Consider the following 17,136-nt stretch of genomic DNA (forward strand, 5'->3'; position numbering starts at 1 on the left):
TTTGCAGAGAAAGACTGAGGGAGATCATGGTTCAAATGTGCCATCAATAGAAACCTGAGAACAGGTCACAAGCCAAGCCTGCTGAATGTCAACTGCATGCAGGAATTAAATGAAAGGGAGAGAAAATAATATAATTACAAAGCTGGGTAAAGAGGCAGACCTGTCTCAATGTTGACTGCCTGCTCACGGCTATGACTTTCAAAAGTCACAGTTAGTGAGCACTGCCATTTCTTGACCCTAAGATGCTGTCCTGATTTTATCTTTAACAAACTGGGTCCTAGGGCATTTTAAACCCAGACCTACCATCCTACTGTCTTGACCTCAAACAGCTGAACTACCTGGCAGCTGTAAGAATACATTCTTTTGCTTTTGCTAGGTTGTACTTTGGTTGTGATAAAAGTTGTGCTATTTTAGTACAAGAAAGAAGAATATGATCGCTACCAATTAGTTAGTTCATACTTGACCAATGAATGTAAAAATTGAAGTAGAAGTATTAAAGGTAACTCAAAATGAAATGTATGATTTTAATGACATTAAGAAAGAACCTTAAAGAAAATCTTTTTTAAACAATGAGTACTTGAAGTCACTTCACTTGCAGAGAATGCACTTTTATTAGTTGGTTGTTATTTATGGAGGAAAACAGGTATTCTCTTCATCATAGCTAACCTCTGCCTAATGCCAGGGACAGGAGTGGAGACAGATTCAATGGCATGATTCAAAAGGGAGTTGGATAAGTAAATTAAATGAAAGAATTTCCAGGCCTATAGGAAAGGAGTGGAGAGCGGTCTAGCTGGATTGCTCTTACATGGAGCTGGTATGGACTTGAAGAGCCAAAATGCCTACTTTAATGATTCTGTGAAATGTATTGGCATTTATTGCTGGGGGCTGGAGTTTAAAAATAGAGAAGTTTCGTTACACTTGTATAGGCCGTTGATGAGGCTGCAACTTGAATTCTGTTTATTTAAAAGATATCCAGCATTAGAAACAGGAGAGATTCACTAGACTAATTCTTGTGATGAGAAGATTTTCTCAAAAAAGGTTAGACCTGTGTTCTTTGGAGTTTAGGTGTGTTCTTTTGAAACACATAAGATACTAAAGGGGCATGTTGAGTCATTTGTACTAGTGGCAGCGTCACGAATAAGAGGACACATTTACAAGATAAGAGGGACAGTCATTTAAAACTGAGGTGTGTAGAAATTTCTTTTCATAAAGGGTGGTGAATCTCTACAAGTCTCTACCCCAGAGTGTCATAGAAACTAGAACACTGGAGACTTTTAAAGAGGAGAAAGATATATTTTTGAAAGGTCGGGGAATTGAGGGCAAAGGGTAACTGGCATTGTAGAGGAGTGGAAGCCTGGAACAGATCAGCCACGATCATATTGAATGGGAAGGCAGGCTTGAGGTGCCGGGATTTTTGTATTTCCTGTGCTAGTGTTGCATATTCAAATAGAATCTACAAAATGATTTGTCCAAAAGAAAGTTAATGCCCTCTTTTCACTGATGGACTTATCCTTGTGATAATTCACTCATGTTGCACTATCCAGAAACTTAAGTGCAAGTTGTGAGGGCTTTCTCCTCTTTAGTGAAGCTAACAGAGCAGTAGATTTCTGTCTGGAATTGCTCTGTCAGCTGTTTAGCTGTGCTTGGGCATTAATAGGTTTAAAGAGAAATCTACTTGAATGGTGACAATGGTTAATTTGTGATGAAAAATAAGGTCAGGCAGCTTTCCCACAATTCTGGATTATGACAATTGACATAATTGGATTACTTTGATTCTGCCAATTACCATTCCTGGAGCCATCAGCATTTGCCGTCCAGAGAAATACAATTTGTTGCCATTATTGCATCTAAACAAAAAGTAACAGCAAAAGGAAATCTAGTTAATAATTTTACAATGTTAGGAGAAATAATAATTGGTTTATATTTCACCACAAACCACATAAATCTGGTGGAAGGATTGCTTTGCTCACTGTCTGGCTGATGTGAAAATACACTTGGAAAGAATAAGCTAGATCTCCTTTCCCTCCTCCCTATCAGGACCTAAGCCCAAAATCAGCAGTGATTTACAACTGCTGCAGAAGGCCAGAGAGGCTGCATCAACAGGTTAGGTCATAGGATGCAGAAAAATCCAGCTGCTGTTCAGAGGAGCACCAGGCCAAATAGTGTTTATCAAACAATAGTTGGAAAGGTCAGAACTTATGTTCTGGCAGGCTGCATCAGGTGGTACCAGATCCCGGTTAGATTATAAAATTCAAGCCAAGGCCGAACACAATACTAAAAGCCTTTTATTTTATTTGGTGCTCTCCCAAGTGTGTTCATTCAGACAAGAAGGAGGGCTGGGAATACAGATTCCCATCCGATCCCCATGCATGTAATTCCAACTGGTTCTGGATGCTTCTGCCACCCTCCAAGAATCCCAGGGACATCAAATCACATGGACTTCTTCCAACCTGGTGTACTGCACTATATCGGAGAACCAAACGCAGTAAGTCATCCATCTCTGATATTGGCTTGTGCAGCACAACCTGGCCTACAGAGCTTGTCCCACAGCCGGTGATTTGCAACATATTGCATTTCTTTGATTGTATTACCATTCATTTGATGAAAAAACCTCTGCAACTTATCCTCATGGCAACCATGGTCTCATCCTGTCGCAAGTATTCCCTTTGTCCTATCTATGCCCCCATCTTCTTTGGAAATTGAAACTAACTTGTCTTTCTCTCTTTCCCAGATCTGAAAAGGGGACTTGGACTATAAACGTTAACTCTGTTTCTCTATCCACAGCTGCTGCCTGACTGGCTGAGTGTTTCTAGCCTTCTTTCATTTTTATTTCAAATTTCCAGCATCTTCAATTTTCAAATCTTCCTCCCATTATTTCCTATATATGAAATATACACTTAAATATTACAAACAATAATTTTTTTGTTTTCGTATCACTTTCTATGACTGATTAAGACACACAGTCGTTAGAGTGAGGTAACTCTGTTGAAAGCTAAATGCATTGCCTGGAATGATATTGATCCCAGAAGGTCCTGGATTGAATGCCCGCCCAATTCACTTTGTGTATCTCATCTGTGGTTGTAACGAAGACATTATGGTTGGCCTCAGATTTCCAAGATAATGCCCGGAGAATCAGCCAACCACAATCGGTCACTACTTATCATCCTCTGGTGGAATTGGCAGGAAAGTGAGGATTGGGACTTTGCTTAGCTTTGAATGCACACCTGCCATTTAAACTCACTTTCATGTTGATAAAATAAAATCAGCCAATAGGCAAGGCATCAAAGAGAAGCTGCCATCAAAGAAAGAGCCAGCAATTCCAAGACAAGAAATTCAAGAGAGCGTGAACTGTCAGAGAGTAAAATTGCAGAAGTAAAGCAAGACTGGGAGTTGTGGTCTCAGTTTGTTTTAAATACTTGCTCTTTGGGTGAGATCCTGGGAACACATACAAGCAAATAAAGGCATTCCAATGTAGAAAGGATTCTTATCTGGCATTCACCCTTTTCGAGGCCCAGAAATGGTTATGATCTACGCAGACTCTGCCACTCATAACATTGAAGTTAATAAAGTTTGCTTGGCCTTGAAGGACCACGAAAGGAAAGCCAAACTGACGCTGGTGGCTTCACAGGACCCTGGCACTGACCTGTTAACCATCCAAGCAGAATATCCAATTCATGTCACAAGAAAGGAATGCAATATGAAATGGAAGTGAACTGTTAAGCAGCTGTTGGAGTGCAAGAAATGGACAAGGAAGGGATTTAATGGTAAAGTCTTTAGAATTAGAACGTGGTTTTAACAGGTTATTCAGTGTGCACTTTGTCATTGACTTTAATGGCACTGGCAAATGGGTAAGTGCCAAAAGCATGATACAGGTTATTTTCCCTCAGTGATGATGACATGTGGTAGGGATTGTGGTAGCAGTTATGTGTTTTGCACAATTGAATGATATTCTTTTGCCTGCTAGAGTAAAACAGATTATGTTTGTTTATTTTAAATAGTTTCATGGCTCCACTATAACAGCAGATAGAAGTTTGCTGGACCAGCACTTTCAACATTCTTCTACAAGCACTGGCAACAGGTTTATGAGTTATATTAGAATGTTAATTACAGTTCCTGGACTTAGAGACTACAAAGCATTCACCAAAGTGTGAGTTGTTTCATGTCAGGATCTGAACATTAAATTTCTCACTGTTTTGACCTGGAACTCAGTATTTTCAGAAAAAAAAAGGTGTGAAGTATAGATTAGTGCTGTGTAGTTCAGTACGAGGATGCAGGTATTTTTATGAAGGTCTGGAATGGATACTATTAAAATTACAACCACATAAAAATTTCAAAATATGGGTGTAGGAGGATTTGAATCATCAATGAATGGAATCAAACCAGAACGAAAGCTGCCAGATTTGAATCGTTTAATGTTCTATCAGCAAAGATTTCAGGTGAATGTTGAGGATCACAGAGTCACAGAAAAGTTACAGCCCAGAAGGCTATTTGGCCCATCAAGTCCCAGCTGGTCCATGCAAGAGCAACCCATCTCCCCCATCTTTACCACAATTCTGCTTTTTTTTCCCTTTTAAGTACTTGCCCTGTTCCCTTTTAAATGCCATGAATGGACCTTGCTCCATTTCTACCACTACCTGTACATTCCTGATTCTAACTCATTGCATGAGAAAAAATTGTTCCTCCTGTCATTTCCAGTTGCAAATCAATTTCATTCTATGCCCTTGTTCTTGACCCTTCTGCCGGCATGAACAGTCTCTACCTATTCTGTCAAGACCATTCATGATTTTAAATATGAGCTGTTCTCAACATTCTACTTTCCAAGCACAACCACAAGAAAATAGGAGCAGGAGTTGCCATCAGGCCCTGCCATTTAATCTGATCACGGCCTCAACTCCTCTTCTGTGCCAGTCCCCATTCCCCTCTAGTCCTGGATCTATCAAATACTTACCCACTTCCACTTTAAATACTTCCAATAATCCAGCTTCCACCATTCACCAGGGCAGAGAATTACAAGGATTCACCCCACCATCTGAGAGAAGAAATTTCTACATACCTCGGTTTTAAATGACCAGCCCCTTATGTTGTAGTTATGTCCCCTTGTTCGAGATGCTCTCATGAGTGAAAACATCCCAATAACTACCCTGTCAAATCCCTTAGGATCTTATATGTTTGACTAAGTTCACCCCTCATTCTTCTATCCTCCTAGGAATATAGGCCTAAGCTATTTAGTCTCTCTTGGCGGGACAATGCTCTCATCGCAGGAATTAGCCTTGTAAATCTCCTTTGTACTGCCTCCAATGTTACTATATCTTTTTTTGAGGTAAAGGGACCAAAACTGTATGCAGTATTCCAGATGAGGCCCCACCAACAAAACCTCCCTATTCTTAAACTCCTCTCCTAAACAATCACCCCAATGTATGCCATCCATCCACGTAATGAGTGTGCCTCAGCCCTGAAATCATTCCAGTAAATCTCTTCTGCATCCTCTGAAGTTCTTCACATCTTTGCTAAATGTTGTTACCCAGAATTGGATACAATATTGCAGTTGTGAATCAACCTTTGTCTGAAAGGTTCATCGGGACTTCCTTGCTCTTGTAGACCTATTTAACTACTTTCTGACCCTACTTAGTCACTTTGAATAGGTTGTTTGAGAAATTGACTAAAGATGCATAGAGGATTGTATTAATGCTGAAATACAAAGAATCCTGACTAAAAGTCCAGACGCAAACATTTAGCTGGCTTTTCACTTTGAGGATGCCTATGAGACTGTTTGTTTGTTACTTTAGGTTTGTCTGTGACTTCTGAAAACCTCCAGTACAAGCTCACACAAGTGCTTACATTGGTCTCAACATCAAAGCAGGAACACCCTCACTCTGAGAAACCTTGCCTCAGGATCTCTGCAGGCTGTCTCTGCTGATTTATGCCACATATGAGAATTTGTTGCTAACTGCTGTATTGCAGAAGTCAAGGAAAGCTCCATCAGCAAAGTGGGGAACCATTAATTTTTAGTGATGTAACATTTGCATTCACAACTGAAAGGATTTTTTGGCTGCAATGCAGGGTTCCCAAAAAACACATCCATTCATAGAGAGTACTGCCACACTTACAGGCAACTCCCTGGCAATTTCATGCTTCCAACTGCTCTTTGCACAAGGAAGATTTCTCCTGGTGGATGCTATACTTCAGGAGCTTGTACAGGTTGCTCTACCTCCTGGTAGGACCCTGCCACTCCCTCCAATCAGTGTAGCCTGCACTTCTTCCTTGCCAATTCTTCCCAGAAGCTGAATGAGTACTGGCTCTACTTCAATGTGACCCTTTATCGGTTACTTCCTGAGGTTAGAACTGCATGGAAAAAAGCCATTAACACAGAAACTTCAACCTCTAACACCCAATGTTCCTGAATTGAGAGATCCCACTGGCTCTAACAAATTTCATGATTTTTATTAGCACCTTTAAAGCAGCATTAGAGAGAGCTAATGGCATTTTAACACAGAAAAATGTCACAGGAAAATTTTTAGGCTTTAGCCATAAAACACATGTTTCATTTTGAGATTGGAGAACAGCCATTAACACTAAAGCTTTGGGCTGGGGATTCCTGGGGATTCTGTCAGTCGCCAGATGTAACTTTGGCAAAGAATCACTTACTACAGGAAGCTCTGCATTGTAGAGAAGCAGCCTCTGACAGACCCACAATGAGCTCTTCTTTTCAGGTGCCCCACATTCCTGGATCTTCTGGCCAAACCTTCATATTGACCTATATTCTGCAGACATTTGTATTTTCCTTGGCAGCATCCTGAGCTTACCCTCTCAATAATCAACAGCCAGGGTCTACCATCTCCTCAGCCAATCACACTTTGTAGCTGTTACTTGATCATCTGGCTTCCTTATGAGCTAAGGATCTCTTTATGTTCGATTTCTCAAACAGAGGGCACATCTCACTCCTTGAGACTATGGTCCATGATGCAGAGAAGGGCACATTACCATAATCATCATGTCACTGGACCAGTAATCAGAAGTCAAGACTAAACATATGAGGTCATATTGCACCATTGTAGCTGGGGAATTTTTCAGTTAATTAAATAAACCTGGATTTAAAAAGCAAAGCTTTTATCAGCAATCTGGTGATCCAGAAAACCAATGACTCTTGTTTAAAACCCATCTGGCTCTCCCATGTCCTCCAGGGAAAAGGCATTTGGCATCCTACCCAGTGTGACCCATATGTGCCTCCAGACCCACAGCAGAATGACTGACTCTTAACTGCCCTTGGGAATGGCCTGGCACGTCAGTCAGTTCAAGAGAAATTAGAAATGGGCAATAAATGTCGGCTTTGCCAGTGCTGCCCACATCCTATCAACAAATAAAACCAATTTCCAGTGTCAGTGACAAATACTTTCAGGTTCCATCAATGCTTCATTCCCTCCGTCTCTATTCTTCCTGTTAATCTCAGAAGCTTCAAAAGAATCAAAACCGAAGTAAAAATTCATTGGATTTGAGTTATTGAATTTTATTTCATAAAGAAGTGGATCTCCTGCATAACCTTTCTTAAAATTCTATAATTTTTATGTTATTTCCCAAAGGAATTAGATCCTCCCGTCAGGCTCCACCACGTTGCAAGAATGGTTTTGGAAACCTCTCAAAAAGGAATCTCAACATAAAATAATTAGCAGCCAAAGAAAAATATTGCACCTAAAGTCTGGTAATAATTGAACTAGTGATGCAAATTTTCATATTAAAGTGACTGGTTGAATAAGTTCCATGTTCCTGTTAGATTCAAGATGATACAACATATGGAGGAAGTAATGTTACATCTGTGGCATCTTGGAACAATTTGGTCTCAGAGTTAAACCTTTCCAAAAATCTGCAAACCACCAAGAATAGAATAATTTGGATGATCTTCCCCCTAAAAATGTTTCAGCCAATTGGCCCAATAAAAATATTTTAAGCACAAAGGTACTGCATTATAGAAGAAGCTCAATAAGGTGAACCATCAAATCAATAAGGCTGTAGAACAGCATGTCCGGATGAGAACCACATGTACCTTACGTTAAGGTACCAATCTGATAAAACTACACCAGCTTTAACAGTGAAGCAATGTTCCAGGAACAGAGCTGAATGATTCCACCTCATATGGAACAGATCAAAGCTTTGTTACATCCAGAGGAATGGAAATGGACAACAAACCAACAAATGGGAAGAGGAAAATTCTTGAACTTCTCTAACCTCCATGATGACAGAGCACACTGGGAAAGACAAAGCCAAAGTGTTTGCATCATCTTCAGCCAGAGTGCTGAGTGGATAATTTGTCCTGGTCTTCTGAGATCCCCATCATTACAGAATCCGGTCTACAGCCAACTTAATTTACTCCATGTGATATCAAGGCGCAGCTGAGCACATTGTATACAGTATGGGCTATGGGAGCTGACAAGTTCCCGGTTGTAGTGCCAAAGACCAATGCTCCAAAACCAGCCACATTTCTAATCACATACACACATACTGAGATCTATGTGGAAAATTGTCCAGTTATATCACGTACACAAAATGCTAGATGTTGAAACTGACAGCCTATTTGATTGGCATCTTATCCACCACCTTAGACGTTCACTCCCTCCATCACCAGCAGAGGTTGGTTGCAGTGTGTGTTAGCAACCTACAATTCATCAAGACTTATTCAACAATCCCTCCCATAGTGCCGACTGCGATCACCTGGCAGGACAAGGGAGCAGGCACATAGGAAAGATTTCACTAATAATTTCACATCTCGTCTTGACTTAACCATTCTTTCATTGTTGCTGGGTCCAAATCCCAGAATTCCCTACCTAATAATACTTTAGAAGCACCCTGAGCTCATGGACTACAGCCATTCAGATAAAACTGCTCACCCCCACCTTCAGAGGGATAATTAACAATGGGAAGTTAATGTAAGTCTTGCCAATGCGGTAGATATCCCACAGGAGGGTTCAAAGAATTTGCCTTTCTATTCAATTTGAGTTCTTCTCAGTAAATTATTTTTGACAGACTTTCTGTACCATTGCTACACAACAAATATTTGATTAATATTTTTATGTCAAATATTACATGAGGCCTGGTCACGATGCAACCTCGCAGGAATTTGGTAGCAGAGGCCAATAGAGTATTATTTTTCAGGTGATCAAAGTTCTTGTGGTAAGGAAAGTACAAAGACTCAGTTTTCACTGCCTTTGCCTGGCACTAACAGAGTGGTAACGGCCTCAATGGGGTTGGTATCACCTTGTTAAATTGATGTAGAAGCCTCCATTTCGAAAGGAGTCAACCACCATCTGTACATGCTGCCTGCCTGTTTCAGCTAATAGGCTCCTTTTAAAAAGGTAGTTGAGGTTTTATCAGATAATTAAAGGCTCAGTTGTCACTTTTCATCAGTATTGGTTTTGAGTGTTGTGCAGTTCCAGAAGGAAGGAAATTGAATAGGGCCACCAAAGAGTTTGCACATCTGTGATCCTGGGAGCTCCAGTTTTCTCCCACATTCCAAAGATGTGCAGGTTGTTGGGTCAATTAGCCCCCATCAATTGCCCCTAGTGTGTTGGTGAGTGGTAGAATATGGGGAAGTTGAAGGGAACATAGGGAGAATAGAACAGGATTAGTTTAGGATTAGTGTAAATGGGTGCATGATGGTCAGCCAGACTTGATGGGTCAAAGGGCCTTCTTCCATGCAGTGTGACCTATGACTCAGAAACCTCTGATCTGTAGGGGAGTCAAGGGTTCTGGGGAACAGGCAAGAAGGTGGACTTAAGTCCACAGTTAGGTTTACCATGATCTTTGTGAGTTGTAGGGCAGCCACTAGAGCCCATACGGCCTATCCTTCTCCTACTTTTTGAGTTATTATAAAGGTATGTAAGTTGTTTTTGTGAAAGAGGTGTGACACCAGGGCCCACAAATAGTAAATGTTAACCTTAGTGATCAAACTCCCCTCCCCATTCCACTCAAATTACCTAGCTGACAGCCACCCTGGCTCGACTTCAAGGTTTCAGTTTAGTTCTAACTTAATTGAACCCAAGGTATCAAAATCACCACAGCAATTGATCAATGGAACTGGACATCGGCTATGCCTCTCTTACCCTACAATGAAGATTTGTCTGCTGGCAGGCATTACTGGATAATTGTTTGGAAAGATCTGGGAGCATGCCAGAAAGAGAAATCAAAATAAAAGGGGGACAGAAAGAGAGAAAAGTACTTACCACAAAGGGTACATTTTGCAAGACACGCAAAATTGATCATAGCATCAGTTAGAGGAGCAACACTGCCAATATGAAACACGCTGCAACCTGCGAACAAATATTTTCATGTTTGTGAAGAGCACTCCCCTATCCAGCAAACACTTAATTTAATCCACAACTCCTTTATGAGTTAATGCCATGCTGGATTTCAGGTTTTGCACAGGTTATTCCCAGTGCACAACTTTAACATACATATAAGCAAATGATTTTGGCTGATCTAGGCTTTATGAGCAGGTTTCTTCAAGATGTGACAGAATTTCCATTGTTGGTTGGAAACCCTTCTGCCTAGCAATTAAATTTCACCCATTATTGTTGCAGTAAACATGTCTGCATTAAGTGCTAATCCCTGATTGGATACCTCATCAAAGTCATGAAATTATCTAAAAATACTTTAGTTTGCACCCAGCATCATGCATTCATGTGGGACCTGCATAGTTCCAGATGGGACCTTGCCCAAGTTATCACAGCTTGAAACATTGCTGTGTAACATTCAGAGAGGATATCAGGCCTTGAAGGCACACTTACCGTGGCAACAAGACAGCAGCAATGCACATAATGGCTGCTGTTGGAGAAGACAGAGCTACAGGAAGACAAAGAGACGCATTAAAATCCTGGTGACTGAGATCGAGGCTGAGAGTGAGCTTCTATACATTGAGTTATAGGAGGGTGGAGCTGTTGGCAGGGAACAAGGGATGAGGGAGCAGTAGTTGGCAGGGAGTAGGGAGGAGCATTTACTGGCAGGGAGGTGGGGGTGGTCAGGAGAGTTGCCAGGGTCCCCATTCGAAGACTATGGCAGGAGGTGGCAAAAGTCACCTTCCCCAGGAGTGAGAAATTCTACACCATGCAGCAAAGCTGAAAAGCAGGACCTCAAGGGTAGTAATCTCTGGATTGCTGCCTGTGCCACACGTCAGTGAAGGTAAGAATAGGTTGATTTGGCAAATGAATGCATGGCTGAGGAATTGGTGCAGGGGGCAGGGTTTCAGATTTGTAGATCATTGGGATCTCTTCTGGGGAAGATACGACCTGTGCAGGAGGGACGGGTTGCACTTGAACTGGAGGGGGACCAATATTCTTGCAGGCAGGTTTCCTAGAGCTGTTGGGGAAGGTTTGGCAGGGGGGGTGGGAACCCAAGTGACAGGTCAGAGGTTGGTGCATTTAGTGTACAAGTAGATGCAGTGTGTAGACGGACTGTGAAGAAGGATAGGCATTTAAAAGGGCAAAATTTCAGTCAGTTGGATGGGCTAAAGTGTGTCTAATGTGAGAAGTATCAGGAACAAGGGTGATGAACTTAGAGCATGGGTAAGTACATGGAACTATGATGTTGTGGCCATTACAGAGACTTGGCTGTCACAAGGGCAGCTGGATATTCCGGGGTTTAGATGTTTCAAAAGGGACAGGGACGGAAGTAAACGAGGAGGGGGTGGCTTTGCTGATCAGGGACAGTATCACAACTGTAGAAAGGGAGGACGTCCTGGAGGGATTGTCTACTGAGTCAGTGTGGGTGGAAGTCAGAAACAGGAAGGAAGCGATTACTCTATTGGGAGTATTCTACGGACCCCCAATAACAACAGAGACACTGAGAAGCAGATCAGGAGGCAGATTCCGGAAAGGTGCAAAAGTAACAGGGTTGTTGTCATGAATGATTTCAACTTCCCTAATATTGATTGGCATCTCCTTACTGCAAAGGGGATAGATGGGGCAAAATTTATTAGGTGTGTCCAGGAAGGATTCCTGACACAGTATGTGGACAGGCTGACAAGAGGAGAGGCCATATTGGACCTGGTAGTGGGCAATGAGCCTGTTCAGGTTTCAGATCTCTCGGTGTGAGAGCATTTTGGAGACATTGTTCATAACTCCTTGACCTTTACCATAGCCTTGGAGAGGGATAGGAGCAGACGATACGGGAAAGTATTTAATTTGGGGAGGGGGAATTATGATGGTATTAGGCAGGAACTTGGGAGCATAAATTGGGAACAGATGTTCTTGAGGAAATGCACCATGGAAATGTGATGATTTTTGCGTCCTCACTGGCCACAGGAGTAGTGCCAGATGATTGGAGGTTGGCAAATGTTGTTCCTTTATTCAAGAAAGGGAGTAGAGATAACCCTGGAAATTACAGGCCAGTGAGTCTTACTTCAGTGGTGGGCAAATTATTGGAGAAGACTCTTAGAGACAGGATTTATGGGCATTTGGAGAAGCATAGGCTGATTATGGACAGTCAGCAGGGCTTTGTGAGGGGCAGGTCATGCCTCACGAGCCTGATTGAATTCTTTGAGGATGTGATAAAGTACACTGATGAAGGTAGAGCAATGGATGTGGTGTACATGGATTTTAGTAAGGCATTTGATAGGGTTCCTCATGGAAGGCTCATTCAGAAAGTCAGAAGGCATGGGATCCAGGGAAACTTGGCCATGTGGACTCAGAATTGGATCACCCACAGAAGACAGAAGGTGCTTGTAGATGGAGCGTATTCTGCTCGGAGGTCGCTGACCGGTGGTGTTCCTCAGGGATCTGTTCTGGGACCCCTGCTCCTTGTGATTTTTATAAGTGACATGGATGAGGATGTTGAAGGGTGGGTTAGTAAGTTTGCTGATGACACGAAGGTTGTTGGTGTTGTGGATAGTGTAGTGGGTTGCTGTAGGTTACAACAGGACATTGATAGGATGCAGAGCTGGGCTGAGAAGTGGCAGATGGAGTTCAACTCAGAAAAGTGTGAAGTGATACACTTTGGAAAATCAAATTTGAAGGCAGAATACAAGGTTAATGGCAGGAAGTTAGCAGTGTGGAGGAACAGAGGGATCTTGGGGTCTATATCCATGGATCCCTCAAGGTTGCCACACAGGTCGATAGGGTTGTTAAGAAGGCGTATGGTGTGTTGGCCTTCATTAGTCAGGGTATTGTGTTCAAGAGCCACCAGGTAATGTTGCAGCTCTATAAAACTCTGGTTAGACCACACTTGAAGTACTGTGTTCAGTTCTGGTCGCCTCATTATAGGAAGAATATGCAAGCTTTAGAGAGGATGCAGAGGAGATTTACCAGGATGCTGCCAGGATTGGAGAGCATTCTTATGAGGATAGGTTGAGCGAGCTGGGGCTTTTCTCTTTGGAGCGAAGGAGGATGAGAGGTGACTTGAAAGAGGCATAGATCGAGTGGACAGTCAGAGATTTTTCTCCAAGGTGAAAATGTTTAACATGACGGGGCATAATTTTAAGGTGATTGGAAGAAGGTATAGGGGGGATATCAGAGGTAAGTTTTTTACACAGAGAGTGGTGGGTGCTTGGAATGCACTGCTGGCAGAGGTGATGGAGGCAGATACATTAGGGACATTTAAGAGACTCTTAGATAGGCACATGAATGATAGAAAAATGGAGGGCTGTATGGCAGGGTAGGGTTAGATAGATCTTAGAGCAGGATCAAATGTTGGCACAACATCATGGGCCGAAGGGCCTGTACTATGCTGTAATGTTCTATGTTCTATGTTCTAAAGCCAGAAGTCATGATTTCACAGGATATAACATTGTGAGCTCTAGTCCAACAAAACTACTGCTCCTTCACTCTGACACTTGCTCACACTCACACTTGCACTGTTAATTGCTCAAGCCCCCACACCCCCACCATTAGCATTCTAACCCCTCCACCTGACACACAGAGGCCAAGCCTCCAAAGGGGCAATAATACAAGATCACTCCAGGCCTTTCATCTTTTTCAAAGGCAAAGACAACGAGGAATAAGAGAAGGCTGCCCACAGGTGAATGAGTGGAGATCCTCACCAAGTTGCAGGAGACCATCAAGGGCCACCAAGCCCCAAGCCAGCTCTGCAGCAAGTGTGATCTGCAGTCTCCCAGTTATGCCAACTCTCACTGTTTCATGGTGATTCAATTGCCTGTTGAGATTGCCTGTTGTACCTGACACCCCACTACAGAGACTGATACCATGAGGGATCAGCAGATAGGGCTTGACGGTATGTGTCATTGGGAGGTGCACTCACTAAAGAACTGTATCCTGCAGTCGGTTCTGAAGCCACCCAGCTGGGTTTCCCATGTCAGTAGAATGTCCCTTTCAATAGATACAAATGCAACAAAGGAGCACAACATTCTCCTAATTGTGAATGTTCAACAAAAGCCATCCTAAAGCTCCTATTTATGTCGGCAAGAGAGGAAACACATGATGTATAACTTGTGATGTCATTAGGTGCTCAACAGATGTTGAGAAAGTATTGTGAATTGTGCATATAAGGATCCAGGCTAATGTTGCTATAGGTAAGTGAATAGCAAGATGTTCTCCACTGAGAGGCGCCACAGGTGAGCAGATCGCTCTCTCACAGGAGCAGAGAAATGGCATGTGAGAACTCATCTGCCTTCTGCAGGAGCAGAGACATGCTGCCCCCTCCCCACCCCCCAGACACAACATAATATTTTCTCAACATCTGTTGAGCACCTAATGACATCACAAGTTTCCATCACGTGTTTCCTCTCTTGCCGACATAAATTGGAGCTTTAGGATGGCTTTTGTTGAACGCTCACAATTAGGAGAAAGTTGTGCTGCTTTGTCTCTGTCCACTTCCTCACTGCACTCTCGCCCTTCGTCACTGTGAGCAGAGCACTGCTCAGATTGTGCAGAGTGGACTCTGAGCAGAGGAATACTGCCCAGCTGGATCCCCCAATGAAGGTGCTTACTGTGCCTCTAGATTCAAATGCATCAAAGCAATAGAATGTCCTCCTAATTGTACTGTAAGTGTTCAACAAATGTCATAGTTTGCACCCTAAAGTTTTGATTTTTTGACAGCGGTAACATGTGGTGTGATGTCACTAGGTGCGCAACACACTCTAGGAAAATATCATTCAAGTTAAGATGAATTACATAGGGAAGGGCCCAAGCCAATTTTTCAATGGGCACGATTTCACCCAGAAATAATCATAGATATGACCACGCTAGGTAGAACCATTTTTATGTGAGACTTATGCATGACAATTGCACACTAATGGGTCCAATTTCTAGGCTTTTATTTTTGTAACCGCCAATTGGTTTTATTTACATTTTCAATGGTGCATTATCTTTACATTTTGTTAATTGATTTTTATGTTGGCTTGCACAATCTTTTGTTTATCATTCCTTTCTTTACAATTGTCTTGCTTTCAGCCCAAGTGCCAGTGAAAGCTAGCCCAGATTGGGAACTCTCCTGAGCTTCCAAGGGAAGTAAATCAATGAAAGACAGGAGTGAGGACAAGTAAGATCTTAATAACAAGGGATTCAACAGTTAGGGGAAAGATAAGCATATCTGTGGCCATAGCCGTGACTCCAGGATGATATGTTGCCTCCCTGGTGCCAAGGTCATGGATGCAGAATATCCTAAAAGGATGAACAGTCACCGGTATCAACAACACAGGTAGAAAGAGGGATGCAGTTCTGCATGTAGAATTTAGGGATCTAGGAAAGATGTTAAAAAGCAGGACCTCAAAAGTAATAAGCTCAGTGCCAGGGTTCTAAATTGCAGTCTTTATTCAGGGCATTTGTGTAGCATTTGATGTTTCTGGCCTCAACCCTATGGGTGATGTGGCTGGAGGTTCTGCAGTCCAATAATACAACTGTGTGTGAATGGCTAATATTAAATCTCTTTGTTTAACCATTCCTTTGTTTGACCTGTTAGGATGTTAGGAAATTCACTGCCACTGCCAATCAGACCACCTTGTTTAAAACCATAGCCTTGTCCAAGGAAACAGCATGCCAAACAGCCTTGGGTGGTTGTCCTTGTTGTCAGTTCAGTTGCAGAAAGAACATCAGTGGAAGGATGTCTCCTGGTATTTTTTTGAACCCCAGAAGACTTGGGTGGTTTGAAGTTCTCATATACCTGCTTTGTAGCCCAAATAATGTTACATTTTTTCTCATTGTAATGAAAATTCTATTCTGGCTGTTGTTTGTTATGTACCAATAAGTTTGCAATTTGTTTTTCTCTTTTACTCATGTGAGTCATAGTTATAGACTAATACAGCACTGAAACAGTCTCTTTGGCTCAGTTCATCCATGCCGACGAAGATACCCATCTGAGCTAGTCCCATTTGCCCATATTTGGCCCATATCCCTCTCAACCTTTCCTATCCATATTCCTATCAAAGTGCCTTATAAGTGTAAGCAACTAAAGGTGTTTGAATTGTATTTGTTTGTAACAGCAGATGAGTTTGATAGTTGGAAATTCATTTGTTTACAATTAGACTGCAAAACACCTAATCCAATCTAAATAAAGTAAACTAGGCTCCCATGGGTGTGCAGACATGCAGGGCAATTGCCTGAATGTTTTGCAGCTGAAATTTTGATTGCTGCACAGGCAAGTGCTTTCACACACATGCATTCACATACACACACACACACACACACACACACACACACTCACACACACACACACACACACACACACACACACACACACACACACACACACACACACAAGAAGCAGGATGGAGAACAGGATAGAGAAATGGGAGAGAGAACCTAAGTACATGCTCAGAGTTGGAGATGCGTACATGAGTACCAGGAGGGGGAAACAGACACGTGTGGAGCAGGAGATTGAGATATGAACATACATGGGGATAGAGAGACACACCTAAATGCACATACACAAAAGAGAAAGAGAAACACACACACACAAACACAAACTTACTGCCCAAGAAACATTACATTCTCTTGACATTGGTTGGGGGGGCAGGGGTGGGGGGAGGGAGTTATCTTTCCTTCAAGTGGGAATGGAGAGGGCCAGCAGATTGAATAGAGCAGATTCAGTGCATCTAAGTTTTTCTTTTTCACAATATTGCCACACTCAAGGTTCAAAAACAAGATTCTTGTTATTAAAAAAAAATCTTCTGCCAGGCTAATATTCTCCACCAACTTTTCC

General features: G+C 42.3%; 1 long non-coding RNA gene across 1 annotated transcript in view; it reads left to right on the forward strand.

Moving 5' to 3' along the window:
- Window positions 1-14,095, forward strand: part of LOC127579555 (uncharacterized) — a 73,785-nt gene extending 59,690 nt beyond the window's left edge. Inside the window, exon 3 of the long non-coding RNA XR_007957699.1 lies at window positions 13,962-14,095. This is a non-coding gene — a long non-coding RNA (uncharacterized LOC127579555). The remainder of the gene's footprint in view (window positions 1-13,961) is intronic.
- Window positions 14,096-17,136: the final 3,041 nt, after the last annotated feature.

This window comes from Pristis pectinata, chromosome 17 (genome assembly GCF_009764475.1).
Source record: "Pristis pectinata isolate sPriPec2 chromosome 17, sPriPec2.1.pri, whole genome shotgun sequence".
Taxonomy (NCBI): domain Eukaryota; kingdom Metazoa; phylum Chordata; class Chondrichthyes; order Rhinopristiformes; family Pristidae; genus Pristis; species Pristis pectinata.